General features: G+C 44.4%; 1 protein-coding gene across 1 annotated transcript in view; it reads left to right on the top strand.

The window, feature by feature from the left end:
• FAM222B (family with sequence similarity 222 member B) overlaps positions 1-15,104 on the top strand; it is a 149,400-nt gene that overhangs the window by 45,117 nt on the left and 89,179 nt on the right. The window lies entirely within an intron of this gene.

Below are 15,104 nucleotides of genomic sequence, written 5' to 3'. Positions count from 1 at the left end.
TACTGAGATGCAGCACAGATGTATACAGCATATACAGTATTGCTGCCTGTAGCACCCCATTATATCTCACTGTGAAAAAGCACATCCAACATTGTTCTCCCTGTTTCCACTGTATGTTTTGTATTTGTCATTTTTTGCAGTTCATTTTATTAACAACATAACATCACCTAGAGACAAGCAGCCATTTTACAAATCCCCTGGAAACAGGCAGCCATGTAAACACACATAGTTGTATTTGTTGTAATAGCTACATCGGATACTTGTGACTATCTCATGGAAATGTCCTATGTGTTTCAGTTAGGCCATGGATGCAGTACACAGGACTGATTGATTTATGGGCCAACCCATTGTACAGTGCAGATAGCAGTCAACAACAATTTGTTGTATTTTAAATACATGTATATATGAAAATTGTATAATTTCCTATTATATAAACAAAAAAAAATGGCATACCCCTTTAAGAATAAGAACCTAATTAATCTTGTATTTAGCAAGGTCTGAAATTCTAGCTCTGGCTCTGATATAAAACAAGGTGATCTTGAACCTGTAACTGCCTTTCATAAATGCACCTACGGTTTTACACATCTGGAAGAGATAAAAGAAGCAGAAGACACAAGCGGCGAGGTCATCCGTGCTATAAATCGTGCGCTGTTTAGGTGTTTTGCTCTTTGCATATCCAAATGTTTAGTAGTATGAGTGGAAGTGAAGGTAGAGGAGAGGGTTATGTGTTCAGCGGGCAGATAAGGAGGTGGATTGGATTGCTGGCCGGTTTCTGAACCTTGCCTAATGAATGGTTGCTAGGCAAATATCATCTCAATCAGTTTAATCCTCTGCATGTCATGTACAGATCCGTTCTTACAGAAGCAGTCACCGAACTGGCAGGGGTCAGAATAAGTGACGAGCGAGAATACTTATCGGTAAATTGTGGAGTCAGACTTTAGGGCTGATTTACACGACCATGACCGCGTGTCACCTTCACTTCCCGGGTCAACAGCGGCTGCCCTGATCATAACTGATTGTATCGTAGTGTTTTATGATTCACGTGTGACCGTCTACTGTACTGGTCTCACATTATCATGTAAGCCATCACAGTCCAAAATATCCACAATTACATAAAACACTGTGATGCAGTCAGCTCGGGGAAGCCAGGAGATGCGGCTGACACTCAGACGTGTCTCCCAGGCTGATCACAGCCATGTGAATCAGCCCTTATGATTATGAACACAGTTCTCATGTGCAGCGCCCTTTAAATTTGGGTGTTTATCATATGACATGAACAGAAATGACTGTCAGCCACTCAGTGTAATCAGAGTTACTATAACTGTAAGCAGGGATCTTGAATACTGTGAGGAAGTATATTTGACATAATAAAATTAATAGTCTTTTACTTAGAACTAAAAAACACATTAAAGGGGTTGTCGAATGACTCCCGGGTTGCACTTCCTGAGCTGTAGTGGGGACAGTGCCTCTGCTGTGAGTGATGGAGCAGGCAAGCTGTCCTGGGATAATATAATCCCGCATCTTGCCTGTGCATGCACGCCCCTGAGGCTGCTAGTGTATCAGAATCACTAGCAGTTCCAGCAGAGAAGACCTTGTACAGATCGTGACAACCAATTGTCATGGGTTGCCTCGATCTGTTTCTTACCGGAGAGAATGACAGGAGAGATTGAGAGGTGACCGGGAACTGGAGTGCATGCGGGTGATCCTGTTCACACTCGCTCCATCAATTCTCAGCCACCAGAAAGGTCGGCTTTATCTCATGTATGTGGTAGGTATTAATTGTAGGTTGGTTCCCCATTTATTCTCCCTGCACAGCCACAATGATGAGGAGATTGAATGGAGTGTAGGTGGAGCGTGCGCCCTGCCATTCCATTGATGTCCATTGTGGCACAACCCCTTTTACGCCTAGGAAGGAAGACAAAAATGAATACAGTGACATGAGATTAAAACAGGAGATGACTGATGATAGAGAGGCATATACTAGGAATCCTTCTGGCCGCCCTTATTAAGAATAATCTGGGACCGAGTTTATTGGCGTCTTGGATTGCGGAGATGGGATGGTTGGACCTGTGGAGGGAGAAACATCCGGACTCCATAGAGTATTCCTGTTTCACTCCCTCCGCCGGTGCAATGTCTAGGATCGACTACGTGTTTGGTTCCCCTGAGGTGTGCCTGGGATTGTCGGATATTTCTTATGGTCCCAGGAGTGTCTCAGATCATGCACCATTATTAGTAAGACTGAATGATTCACAGGAGAGACGGTCTGGGACAAAGCTGAGAATTCACCCTTTCTGGCTCACGCTCCTGAAGGATCAGGACAGGATTCCTGATCAGTTGCGAGTGTTTCTAGAGGTGCAGGATGTGGATACGAATCCGTTATTATTGTGGGATACCCTTAAGGCATACCTCAGGGGATGTCTTAAATCTTCTATATCTTATATCAAGAGGGAGACCAGGGAGAAGGAGGACTCCTTTAACACATGTGTTAGGGAGGCTGAAGCGAGATTTGCAGCGGATCCCTCTGAGGGAAACAGGCAGGACTGGTTGCAGAAGGGCAGGATGTATCTGGTACACTTGCATGAAAAGAGTAATCGGAAGATGTTCTTTTATAAACAGCAGGCTTTCGAGGTGGGAGATAGGGCTGGGAGAGTATTAGCGCAGATTGTCCATAGGAATTCGGCAGCCCCACCGGTTCTGCGTATAAAGGCCACGGATGGCGAGGTGAGGGACTCTGTGCCAGATATCCTATCGAGTTTTGCCGACTTTTATCGCGATTTATACCGGTCACGAGCGGAGCACTCGGAGGTAGAACTGGAGGCTTATTTAGCTGAGATAGACCATCCGACTTTATCAGTGGAGGATAGTAAGGTGTTAGAGGAGGCCATAACTGTTGAGGAGATACAGGAAGCTATAGAAGACCTGGCAAATGGGAAGGCCCCTGGTCCTGATGGCCTGCCATTAGAGATATATGCTAAATATGTAGATATACTTGGGCCTCAACTTAAGGTGATGTTCCAAGAGGCGTGGAGGTTGGGTAGGTTACCTGATTCTTTGTATGAAGCGACTATAGTAGTGCTTTTGAAGCCGGATAAGGATCCAGTGGAATGTGCCTCCTATCGGCCGATATCTTTGCTGAACCTTGACTATAAGATTCTGACAAAGATCTTCGCCAATAGGTTGAACAAGATGATAGCCAGCATAATACATAGTGATCAGACTGGGTTTATACCTGGACACTCGACCTCTAGTAATATCCGTAGGACTCAAGTCGTAGCCCAAATTGGTACTCAGGATGACAGGCAGTGGGCCTTGGCCTCGCTCGATACCGCGAAGACATTCGATTCGCTAGAATGGCCCTATCTGATGAAGGTAATGGAGAAGTTTGGCTTCGGTCCTGGGTTTCTGCAGTGGATTCGGGTATTGTATAAAAGTCCCAGAGCCAATGTCTTGGTGAATGGTACCACCTCAGCTTATTTTGATTTACAAAGGGATACGAGGCAGGGTTGCCCTCTCTCCCCTCTCCTGTTTGCAATTGCCATTGAACATCTGGCTCTTCGCATTCGACGGGATCAAATATATGCGGGTGTAGAGCTTGGGGGGAGGGAGGACAGAGTGGGCCTGTACGCAGACGATCTCATATTGTTCATCAGTAGGTTGGAGGTGTCTTTGCCACGAGCGATCAGTATTAGGCTGAGTTCACACGAGCGTGACAGATTTGGTCCGGATGCGTTCAGTTAAACTCGCACCATTTTGCAAGCAAGTTCAGTCAGTTTTGGCTGCAATTGCGTTTAGTTGTTCAGTTTTTTCCGCGTGGGTGCAATGCGTTTTGATGCTTTTTTCACGCGCGTGATAAAAAACTGAAGGTTTACAAACAACATCTCCTAGCAACCATCAGTGAAAAACGCATTGCATCCGCACTTGCTTGCAGATGCAATGCGTTAACGCAGCCCCATTCACTTCTATGGAGCCAGGGCTGCGTGAAAAACGCAGAATATAGAACATGCTGCGATTTTAAAGCATTGCAGAAGTGATGCATGAAAAAAAATGCTCATGTGCACAGCCCCATTGAAATGAATGGGTCAGGATTCAGTGCAGGTGCAATGCGTTCACCTACTGCATTGCACCCGCGCGGAAATCTCGCCCGTGTGAACTCAGCCTTATAGAGACGTTTGGGCGGTATTCAGGTTTGCATATCAACTGGACCAAGTCGGCGCTCATGCCTTTATGGAACGCAGACTGGCCCAATGATTATCATAATCTGAAGATTGTAGATCATTTTAAATATTTGGGGATTTTCATTACCAAGGAGCCGAGGGAGGCGTATGCCAGAAATATTGCCCCTTTGGAATCAGTTTTTTCTAGCAGGTTTGCAGTCTGGAAAATGCTGCCTATATCTATTATGGGACGGATTAACTTGATAAAGATGATCCTATTACCCAAGGGGTTATATTTATTGGAACATGCCTGCACTCCAATATCTAGGAATTTTTTTGATCGGCTTCACTCCTTAATGGTGCAGTTTATCTGGGGCAAGGCCAGACATAAATTAGCCTTACACACGTTACAGCGGTCCAGGATGTTGGGCGGTGCGGCTCTCCCGGATTTTCATTTGTACTTCCTAGCGGGTCAATTGAAATTTTTGGCCGGTTGGGTTAATGGGCAGCCTCTTGTGAATATGGAATATTACCTGCAGCAGTACTTGGGGTTGTCCAGTTTATGGCCAGTGTTAGAAGGGGCAGGGTCGCTATCGGGGAAACTATTGCAGATTCACAAGCTGGCACATCAAGTTTGGAAAGACTCCAAGTTGAGGCGTTATCAGGACTGGGCAGATGATATACCCCTGTGGGATAATCCGTTGCTTCCCCATCTACAGTCCATTGAGGGAACTCAGGTCTGGGCATCTTTAGGGATACATGCGCTGCGTGACTTGTATAAGAATGGTGTTCTTTGTTCCTTTTCCCAAATTCAGGAGAAATTTGGCCTGGAGCGTACCCAATTTTTTAGATACTTGCAGATCAGGCACGCCCTGCAGGTACAGTTTAGGGATCCGAGCAGGGCCATCTCTTCGTATCCCTTAATCGGTGTAGTTAAATCACAAGGACCTAGGGGTTTGATTTCAGCCCTTTATACTTACCTGCTGGGGTTGCGAATGTCCTCACAACCCATTCTAGCCGAAGCCAGGTGGAGGGGTAATATTCCTCATCTTACTGCAGAGGATTGGACGGATGCGTTGGAGGCTGTCACCTCTGTGTCACCCTCGGTTAACAACAGACTGATACAGTTATACATGTTGCACCGTAGTTATCTGACTCCTACCAGGCTGCATAAGATGGGGAGGATGCCTCAGCCTAATTGCCTTAGATGCTTACAGACTAACGCGGACTTCTGGCACATGATGTGGGAATGCTCCCATATCAGATTATACTGGCAGGATATCCTTAGAGTTTTGTCGTCATTTGGTATGGGCCCGATTCCGCTATGTCCCAAGGTATGTCTGCTGGGTATATTTAACAATGACGGGTGGTCACACTACAATAAAATACTACTCAGTGAATCCCTGTTTATGGCCCGCAAAGTGATCGCCCTTAAGTGGATGGCGGAGGATCTTCCTACTGTGGGTATTTGGAAAAGGCTAGTGAATCAGATCATCCCGTACGAAAAAGTACTATATGTGAATAGGAAGTGCCCTGACAAATTTCAGAAGGTTTGGGGTTTATGGTGCGACTCTTCTTTAACCATTTCACCCAATTCTGTAATGTCAGACAACCCCTGAGAGGGGTATAGCACCTCTAAGTTTTCTCCCATATGCTTTGATTGTCCACACTGTGCTCGCGAAGGAAATAATGACATCTGTATGACTGTATACTCTTTATTTATTGTACTGTACTGTATACTACTCCGGTATGTCTTCATTATTCTTGCTGTAACCTACTGCATGTGATTTTACGATATGCATATGTCTATGCCATGTATGTGCCTTGTTACTCTTTTTTCAATAAAACGAGTTTAAAAAAAAGAATAATCTGGGAAGATCAATGTCAGAACGGTGTTGGTCCAACCTCTGGTACCCTATCCTATCTAGAGAATGGGGTCCCAGAAGTGAAGGAGAGCAGACCTTGCATGCACTCTATTCATTGCTTTGGGAGTCCTGAAAATACAGTCCTGATCAAAAGTTTAAAACTACTTGAAAAATGGCAAAAAATCATATTTAGCATGGCTGGATCTTAACAAGGTTCCAAGTAGAGCTTCAACATGCAACAAGAAGAAATGGGAGTGAGCATTTAATTAAATGAAAACGACGAATAAACTGAAACGGGCTGTTTTTCAGCTGATCAAAAGTTTAGGACCACATCTCCCAAAAAAAATAAAAAATTCCCTTGCCACCCATCCCCAAAGGTTCTCAATTGGATTTAGATCAGGGGAACACGCAGGATGAGCCAAAAGAGTGATGTTATTCTCCTGGAAGAAGTCCCTTGTCCTGCGGGCATTGTGTACTGTAGCGTTGTCCTGTTGAAAAACCCAGTCGTTACCACACAGACGAGGGCCCTCAGTCATGAGGAATGCTCTCTGCAACATCTGGACATAGCCAGCGGCCGTTTGATGCCCCTGCACTTCCTGAAGCTCCATTGTTCCACTGAAGGAAAAAGCACCACAGACCATTATGGCGCCCCCTCCACTGTGGCGCGTAGAAAACATCTCGGGTCAGATCTGCTTGTCATGCCAGTAACATTGGAAACCATCAGGACCATCAAGGTAAAAAAAATTCTCATTAGAGAATAAAACTTTCTTCCACTTTTTGACTGTTCCATGTTTGGTGCTCTCTTGCAAAGTCCAAACGAGCAGTTCTGTGGCGTTCAAGGAGACGAGGTCTTTTGAAGATGTTTTTGTTTTTGAAGTCCTTCAGTCTCAGATGCTGTCTGATGGTTATGGGGCTGCAGTCAGCACCAGTAAGGGCCTTAATTTGGGTTGAGGATCGTCCAGTCTCTTGACGGACAGCTAATTGGATCCTCCGGCTGTCACAGATGGTGTAACAGAAAACAAGAAATTACAAATAAGGTTTCGACTGGCTTGATCCAAAACTAAGGAACAAAAGGGTGACCCCTATTAAAGCCCTGAAGCGCTCCCTGTCTTAGCCCATGCAAAGATCTCAGTGATAGAAGGTTGCATGTGCACGTACCTAGACTGAATGACACCTGCAAACCCTATAATAGTGAGGGGACACGACCTCCAGCTCCCTGCACTTAATACGGAGGGAGTCAGGGTCACCTAGAACCAAGCCAACAGGAAAACAACAAATACAGAAATAGACTTATCTGAAAACCCAGCTGTAGCAACTTCTAGCAGAGAACACAATCCAGGATGTAATATAAACCGCAAGGTGAGGCAGTATGGGGAGGAGATATATAGGGAGGCAATCACTGCTAATAGATGACAGCTGGGAGAGGGAGGAGAGATGTCAAAACGAAAACAAAAGAAGATCATGCAGGAGGTACTGAAGAACGTCTGTTAGAACTTCTCAAAGATCTGGTGGTGACACCAGCTCAGTGCTGATGAATTGTTTTTGGGTCTTCTACTTTTACTTTTTTGTTCCATAACCCTCAGGATCATTTAAGAAATTCCAAATGACTGTCTTACTGCGTCCCACCTCAGCAGCTTATGCAGTTCAACAACCAGACCACGTTCAAAAAGGGAGAGTTTTTTTTGCCTTTGCCATCACAACATGTGACTACCTGACACAAAATGACAATGAATCCACATCTTTGCACAGATTTGGCCTGTTAAAGGCATGTGGTCCTAAAATGGTTTCAGTTTAATCGTTATTTTCAATTAATGGAATGCTCAAAAAATGTTTTGTCTCACTCTCGTTTCTTCTTGTTGCATGTTGAAGCTCTACTTGGAACCTTGTTAAGATCCAACAATGTAAAATATGATTTTTAGCCATTTTTCAAGTGGTCTTAAACTTTTGATCAGGACTGTATCTGTGCAAACGTGCTTAGTATTTTCAGAAGCCTTATAGCGGAAATGGAGAGCACACTGCGCAAGCGTGGACTCCTTTCCATTCACCACTATGAAACTACCGTATTTGGCCAGTGCTCACCTATTTTCGGAACTCCAATAGCGGTTATTGGAGGGTGGTCGTGCTTGCGCAGCTGCTCCCTGGTAACTTCAGAAGGGCCTTTTCTGGATATAGGTCTGGGTATCATATCTGGGACCTGCTCCTGTCTTACAATGATAGTATATCCTAGCAATATTCCGTCAGTGTCCCAGATGGGAGTACCCCTTTAACAGTTTTAATAATCTGTGTATGGCAGCCCCAGTGTTAGACCAGCCCAGTTGCTTTGTGATTGCTTTATAAAGTTATAGCAAAAAAATTGGCCAGTATAATGTTTAATGTGATGTTTTATGCTGTGCCTTTAACAGTTTGCTTGACGTAGATCATAAAAATTCAGGTTTGTCTGGTCTCCCTCCCTGGAGTCATGCTCTGAGGAATCTGAGACGTGGAGCACTTGAGGAGCTGTGTCTGCCAGTGACCTGAAGGGAGCACAGTGATCATCTGTTCCTTTCCTTCCCTCGAATACTGGTCCTTTTACAGATGAATTGGCTGTAACGAGCGCACATCGCCATTATATGGAGTCAATCGCCGCCCGTTTACTCTTAATAGCACCAGGCAAATATCCGGAGGGGTTTGAATGGACAGTTATCCTTGAGCTCATTCGTTCGAAGTCCTCCTGTCATAGATTACGCTGATTTACGCGGGGCAGTGATTGAGAAGGAACGTTTTTTGGCCGTTTGTTACCACTCGTAAAAGGGCCTTTATCCTCCTATATCACCAGTCTGCAGAAAGATAGTCAAGGATATGTCCGTACTAAATTTGGTGCAAATTCAGCATGAAAACTGACGATCCATCTGCGCACAGATATATTTCTGCGTGGATTGAAAGAGGCTAATCCGTTTTTTGGACGAGCTTTAGATCTGCTTTTGACAATGTGTTTTTCGGCTGTGCGAACATACCCTAAGAGTCCTTTTACACAATGACTGATAATAAGGCAAATTATTGGGAATTAATTGGCCTTTGTAAAATTTGTCAGTGATCACCCGATGAAAGAGCCTACGCTCCCTCATCAGATGATCGCGTTGTTCTGCTGGTAAAAAAAAAGTTTCTGTCCAGCAGATCGTTCGAAATCACAATCTGCTGCCAGGAAAAGTAATTTTCTTTAGGGACAAGAGATTACTGTATCGATCGCTAGTCCCCGTACAGCAATTATTGGAAACATTTTGTCTGTTCCCAATAATCCGCCTGATTATTGGTCTGCAGAGGCAGACCGGACATAGAACCTACAGTGACATTTCACAGTGGGCCGATGTCCAGGGGGCCACTCGAGCCCTCCTCATGGCCGCCAGCTGGATACATAATGCTCTCAGTAGTAATTAATGCAATGAGTATCATGCACTTCGCAGGTGCCCTCCTAAATTCAGCTGTATTGCCATCCTCAGGACTGTGATAAAGTTGACTAAGGCCTCTTTCACACAGGCGAGATTTTCGCGCGGGTGCAATGCGTGAAGTGAACGCTTTGCACCCGCACTGAATCCGGGCCCATTTATTTCTATGGGGCTGTGCACATGAGCGGTGATTTTCACGCATCACTTTTGCGTTAAGTGAAAGTCGCAGCATGTTCTATATTGTGCGTTTTTCACGCCCATAGAAGTGAATGGGGACGCGTGAAAATCGCAAGCAAGTGCGGATGCGGTGCGATTTTCACGCACGGTTGCTAGGAGATGATCGGGATGGGGACCCGATCTTTATTATTTTCCCTTATAACATGGTTATAAGGGAAAATAATAGCATTCTGAATACAGAATGCATAGTATAATAGTGCTGGAGGGGTTAAAAATAATAATAATTTAACTCCCCTTAATCCACTTGTTCACGCAGCCGGCATCTCTTCTGTCGTCTTCTTTGAGGAATAGGACCTTTGATGACGTCACTACACTATCACATGATCCGTCACATGATCCATCACCATGGTAAAAGATCATGTGATGAGCGCAGTGACGTCATCAAAGGTCCTATTCCTCACAGATGAAGACAGAAGAGATGCCGGCTGCGCGAACAAGTGGATTAAGGCGAGTTAAATTATTATTATTATTTTTTAACCCCTCCAGCACTATTGTACTATGCATTCTGTATTCAGAATGCTATTATTTTTCCATATAACCATGTTATAAGGGGAAATAATACAATCTACACAACCTTGAACCCAAACCTGAACTTCTGTGAAGAAGTTCGGGTCTGGGTACCACATTCAGTTTTTTATCACGCGCGTGCAAAACACATTGCACCCGCGCGATAAAAACTGAACATCGGAACGCAATCACAGTCAAAACTGACTGCAATTGGGTACCTACTCGCACGGGATTGCTGCAATGCATCCAGACCTTATCCGGACACGCTAGTGTGAAAGAGGCCTAATGCAGTGGGGTGGCAATATTTTTTTGCTGTGCTATGGTATTTGGTTCTGCTAGGGCTGTATTTTGTGCTGCACTATTGTATTGATGGTCCCATCAACTTGTATTATCCCCGCCTACTTGTGTTGCCCCGCTTCTGTCAATTTGGACCCACCTATAGCATGGGGCCTCTTTTAAGTTTTTTCCAAGGTCACTTTAAGTTCCCAGTCTGCCCTTGTCGGTCTGTGTAAAAGACCCTTATAGGGGTTTTCCTGGTATAAATATATATATTTTTTTTTGCAAGTGACCCCGGGTATAATATATATATTTTTTGCAAGTGCGGGAATCATAGCTGAGGTCCGTAGCGGTAAGTACAGATCTTCTGTTTATGGAGGCAGGCTGGGGGCACTTGCAAAAAATAATTAATTTGCAGAAAACCCCTTTAATTGGAATGTCCATATACCTAGTATATACCTGTCAGCTAAATGCTCCCCACTCACTTCCACATGCATGCTCGGCTCTGCTAGGGGTTGTTGTTTTCGTTTGGGAAAGTGGTGAAAGCCACTGCCCGGTATCTCTGAGAGTGGCTTATGTCCAGGAGAACTAAAGGATCTGGCATTGTAGTTCATCTAGCCTCAACAGATGACGTCGGGGGAGCGGTGGGAGCTTCCTATAGCACCACATTAGATAAGTGGAGTATTGCTGCGTTCTATGATGACATTTCTTTTCTCTCCCCTTCGCACGATTTGCTGATTTTACCAGCCCAAAGAATACAATGGGAGAACTGATTAGCATGTTAGTCTTTTAAATTCAACAAATTATTTTCCAAATCACAGCTCAGCGTCTGAATCCGAAACGGAAAATGTATTTTCTCTTCTTCTCCCTGAATATCTCCCCTCACCGTCTTCCTGCATTATGCAGTAAGGGTATATTCACACAGTAGGGTTGTACCATGGTTTTTGCAGCCGGGCCGAGAACCGTGTAGCAGAATAAGCGTACGGTTTTACCACGAGTTGCCAGGGTTAAACTAAAGCTGCTGCAATTTATCTTGAAACTGCAGCCTAACTGCATTGTGTGAATTCACAGAAATGTCCATCTTCAGGCTGTGAGCAGAGTCAGACCTTGAAGCAAGTTCCTTATGATCCATAGACAAGGAGCCCTACAGTTACTTTATTATCCTCAGGTTTACTGCTTAGAAGGCAGCGGTCAGACACTACATCATGGACTGTATAAATGTCACCCAACAGTCCTCATGGGTGTTCTCTGCCAGTATAATACTGTAAGGTGAACGAGGGAAGAAATTAACATTGTGAATACTCGACAGCAGGTTTCCATCACTATCGATGGGATTCTTGGATACAGCCGCTGTGCTACTTACCGTACATGTACGGTTTTCTGTGTACTGCCACAATTTCGTTTGCTGTAGCGCTCCCACAATGGAGTACCTGTATATAACACTAGTTCATGAAGGTAACACGAGGACTAGAGGATGCTGTGCTTCTTTGGGAGTCAGATTTATACGCCATTCAAGGCCCCTAGAGTTGGGTGACAACTTCTATGAGCAGTGTAAAGGTTGTAAATAAGAGATTCATCAAATTATTAAAGGGAGTCTTTCACGGAGATTCAACCTATTAACCTAATAACAGTGTTATGTCCACGGCATCCCCCCTATTAAAACAGTGCTTACCGTTTGTTCCTTGCTAGCATCGTTGTGGAGAAAAACAGTTTTAATCCGCATGCAAATGAGTCTGTGAAGGTGCCCAGGGGGCGGCGTTACAACGGCCGGTGCCCAGGGCCCTAGGTCATTTTCATACGAAGGCACTCCCCCTCCGCCACGTCTGCCCGCCCTTAGTCTCTGTTCTTTCTACGCTCAGGAGTCCAGTGGGTGGCCGTAGTTTATGTAACATAGTAACATAGTACATAAGCCGAAAAAAGACATTTGTCCATCCCGTTCGGCCTGTCATCCTGCAAGTTGATCCAGAGGAAGGCAAAAAAAAACCTGGGAGGTAGAAGCCAATTTTCCTCACTTTAGGGGAATAAAAAATTCCTTCCTGACCCCATTCAGGCAATCAGAATAACTCCCTGGATCAATGACCCCTCTCTAGTAGCTATAGCCTGTAATATTATTACGCTCCAGAAATACATCCAGGCTCCTCCTGAATTCCGTTATTGTACTCACCATCACCACCTCCTCAGGCAGAGAGTTCCATAGTCTCACTGCTCTTACCGTAAAGAATCCTCTTCTATGTTTGTGTACAAACCTTCTTTCCTCCAGACGCAGAGGATGTCCCCTCGTCACAGTCACCGTCCTGGGAATAAACAGATGATGGGAGAGATCTCTGTACTGACCCCTGATATATTTATACATAGTAATGTATGTACATTAATATGGAGAGGAAGGCTGACAATCACTGATTAGGACCGCCCACTGGACTCATAATCCCAGCATGAGCAGAGATGTAAATGAATACAGAAAACTATATATGAATCTGCTCGGATCTTCCTGCTGTAGAACATGCTGCCTGCAGATTACACTGCAATTCCTATGGGTTCTTTTTAGGGTCCATTGACACGTACGTATGTGTTTTGCGGATCCGCAAAACACGGACACGGCAATGTGCGTTCCGCATTTTGTGGACCGCACATCGCCGGCACTCTCAGGGAAAATGCCTTTTCTTGTCCGTTATTGCAGACAAGATAAGGACATGTTCTATTTTTTTTTGCGGAATGGAAGTGCGGATCCGCAAATGCGGATGCGGACAGCGCATTCCGGCCCCATGCGGAACGGATGCGGACCCATTTTGCGGACATGTTAAAGGAACATTCCAGGCAAAGCTGATAGACTGGGGGAGGTTTGCTGATCATAATGTGCCAGAACTCTGACTTGCTCTAAAGATGGATGTACATGCTATGTAACACATTTATTAAGTGTTGTAGACTTTTCTTTTTGACTCATCCGGCAAAGGGATGTGGCCTAATGGAAAGGGTGGTTTCTTGGTGTTACTATTGGTGTTACTATTCCCAAAAATTTCTGCAAAGTAAACCAACTAATAGGTGGTGTAATCTTAGACTTAGACGGTCTATCATCCAGCATCAGCCGCATTGATTCATCTGGCATTTTTAGGCTGTCTAGTCTGTTTACCATATCTAAAAATTAGACAGGATTATTAAATCTGCCCCGCTGTTATAGTGCAGGAGAAGTCGGAGCGTGACAGACAGGCGTCGTGTATTCCCCCCCTTTTTCAGGCCCTACTTTGTGTATTTGACAGTTTTAAAGAGGACGTGTCAGCTCTCCTGACCTAGCTTAGTAAATATACATCTTGGCGTTCATAAATTGACAACTGGATGTTACAATTTGGCGGTTGTGTCACTGCACAGTCTAATCCTGTCAGAGCCAACAGGGCCAGACTGTGTTGGAACGCACCCCTTTGACTAAAGGTAACACCCAGTGGTCAATTAATTAACAAAATATCCAGGAGGAATAAGAGAAACCGTACAACACAGAGTTCTTAGAAAAGATGCTGCATCATTGCTAGCATTTACTAAAAAAGACCTTTGCAGGAAGGAGAGCTGATATCGCACTAATCTAGTACATGACCATCTCTTTCTAACAAAACTGGAGCCACATGGATCAACAGATCTCACCATTAATCCCTTATTTTAAGCTGACACCTCAGAGGGCGGGGTCCCTTTTCAGAGGGCGGGGTCCCTTTTCAGAGGGCGGGGTCCTTTCTGCTGCAGCTATCTCCCTGTACCTGTTAAAGTAGATATGTCTGGTGGCAGTTAAAGGATAGAAATGAGCATGTGTAGCTACCTCATCAATGTAGACAGAAAAATGAGTAAAAGAACTAACAGCAGGTAGAGCTATATATATTTTTATTGATTTAGTAGCTATACAAAATTTTTTAATTACAGGAAATTACAAAAATATTAAGACCCTGGTGCTGTTTTAAAAAAATTAAAAATGCATTTTGTGGGACAACCCCTTTAATTCCAGTTTTTTTCTGCAGTGTTTCTTTAACTATACCTCCAATATCTGAAACTGCAGTGAAATGAATGAAAATTACACTGAATTTGATAATTCACCTGAAAAGCAACAACCTCTGTGAAAAATCTGCATGCAAATGGATTGTGTATTTATGGTGTGGCGCTTGTGTGAAGTGGCTGGAGATGCGGTGGAGAGCGTTACACATGCTGTTTATGACTTCTCTTATAATGAGAGTCATTTTCTGCCATTGTGGCCTCAACCGCCATCTATGTACGTTATATAGCTGGGCTGTAATGTTGCTGCTGATTATGTGCTTGGTGCATACAAATCAGCGCAGAACCGGAGGAAGGGCAAACCTAATTATGAAAAAAGTGCAGGACGTTACCTGAGAGGGACACAGGTGCCGCACTGATCGGAGGAAAAAGAAAATTTGTGTAGCAGCACAATGATAGAAAAATAAAGTAAATAAAACCTTATAGTGCTGGTGCCAGTCTGAAGCTCCCCCAGCAGTGCGCAAAACCTGTAAGGAGACGGCAGCACTCACTTGTCTTCTGTAATCCAAACTTTATTCATTAACTTAGTGCGACGTTTCCTCCCAGAGGGCCACATGAACGAATCAAATCTGCTAATTGCAAATTGAATATGCTAAATGTATACCGCCCATCTGTGC

This window comes from Bufo gargarizans, chromosome 3 (genome assembly GCF_014858855.1).
Source record: "Bufo gargarizans isolate SCDJY-AF-19 chromosome 3, ASM1485885v1, whole genome shotgun sequence".
NCBI lineage: Eukaryota > Metazoa > Chordata > Amphibia > Anura > Bufonidae > Bufo > Bufo gargarizans.
Note: the sequence above shows the minus strand (reverse complement) of the source record. Positions and strands in the feature narration are given on the sequence as shown.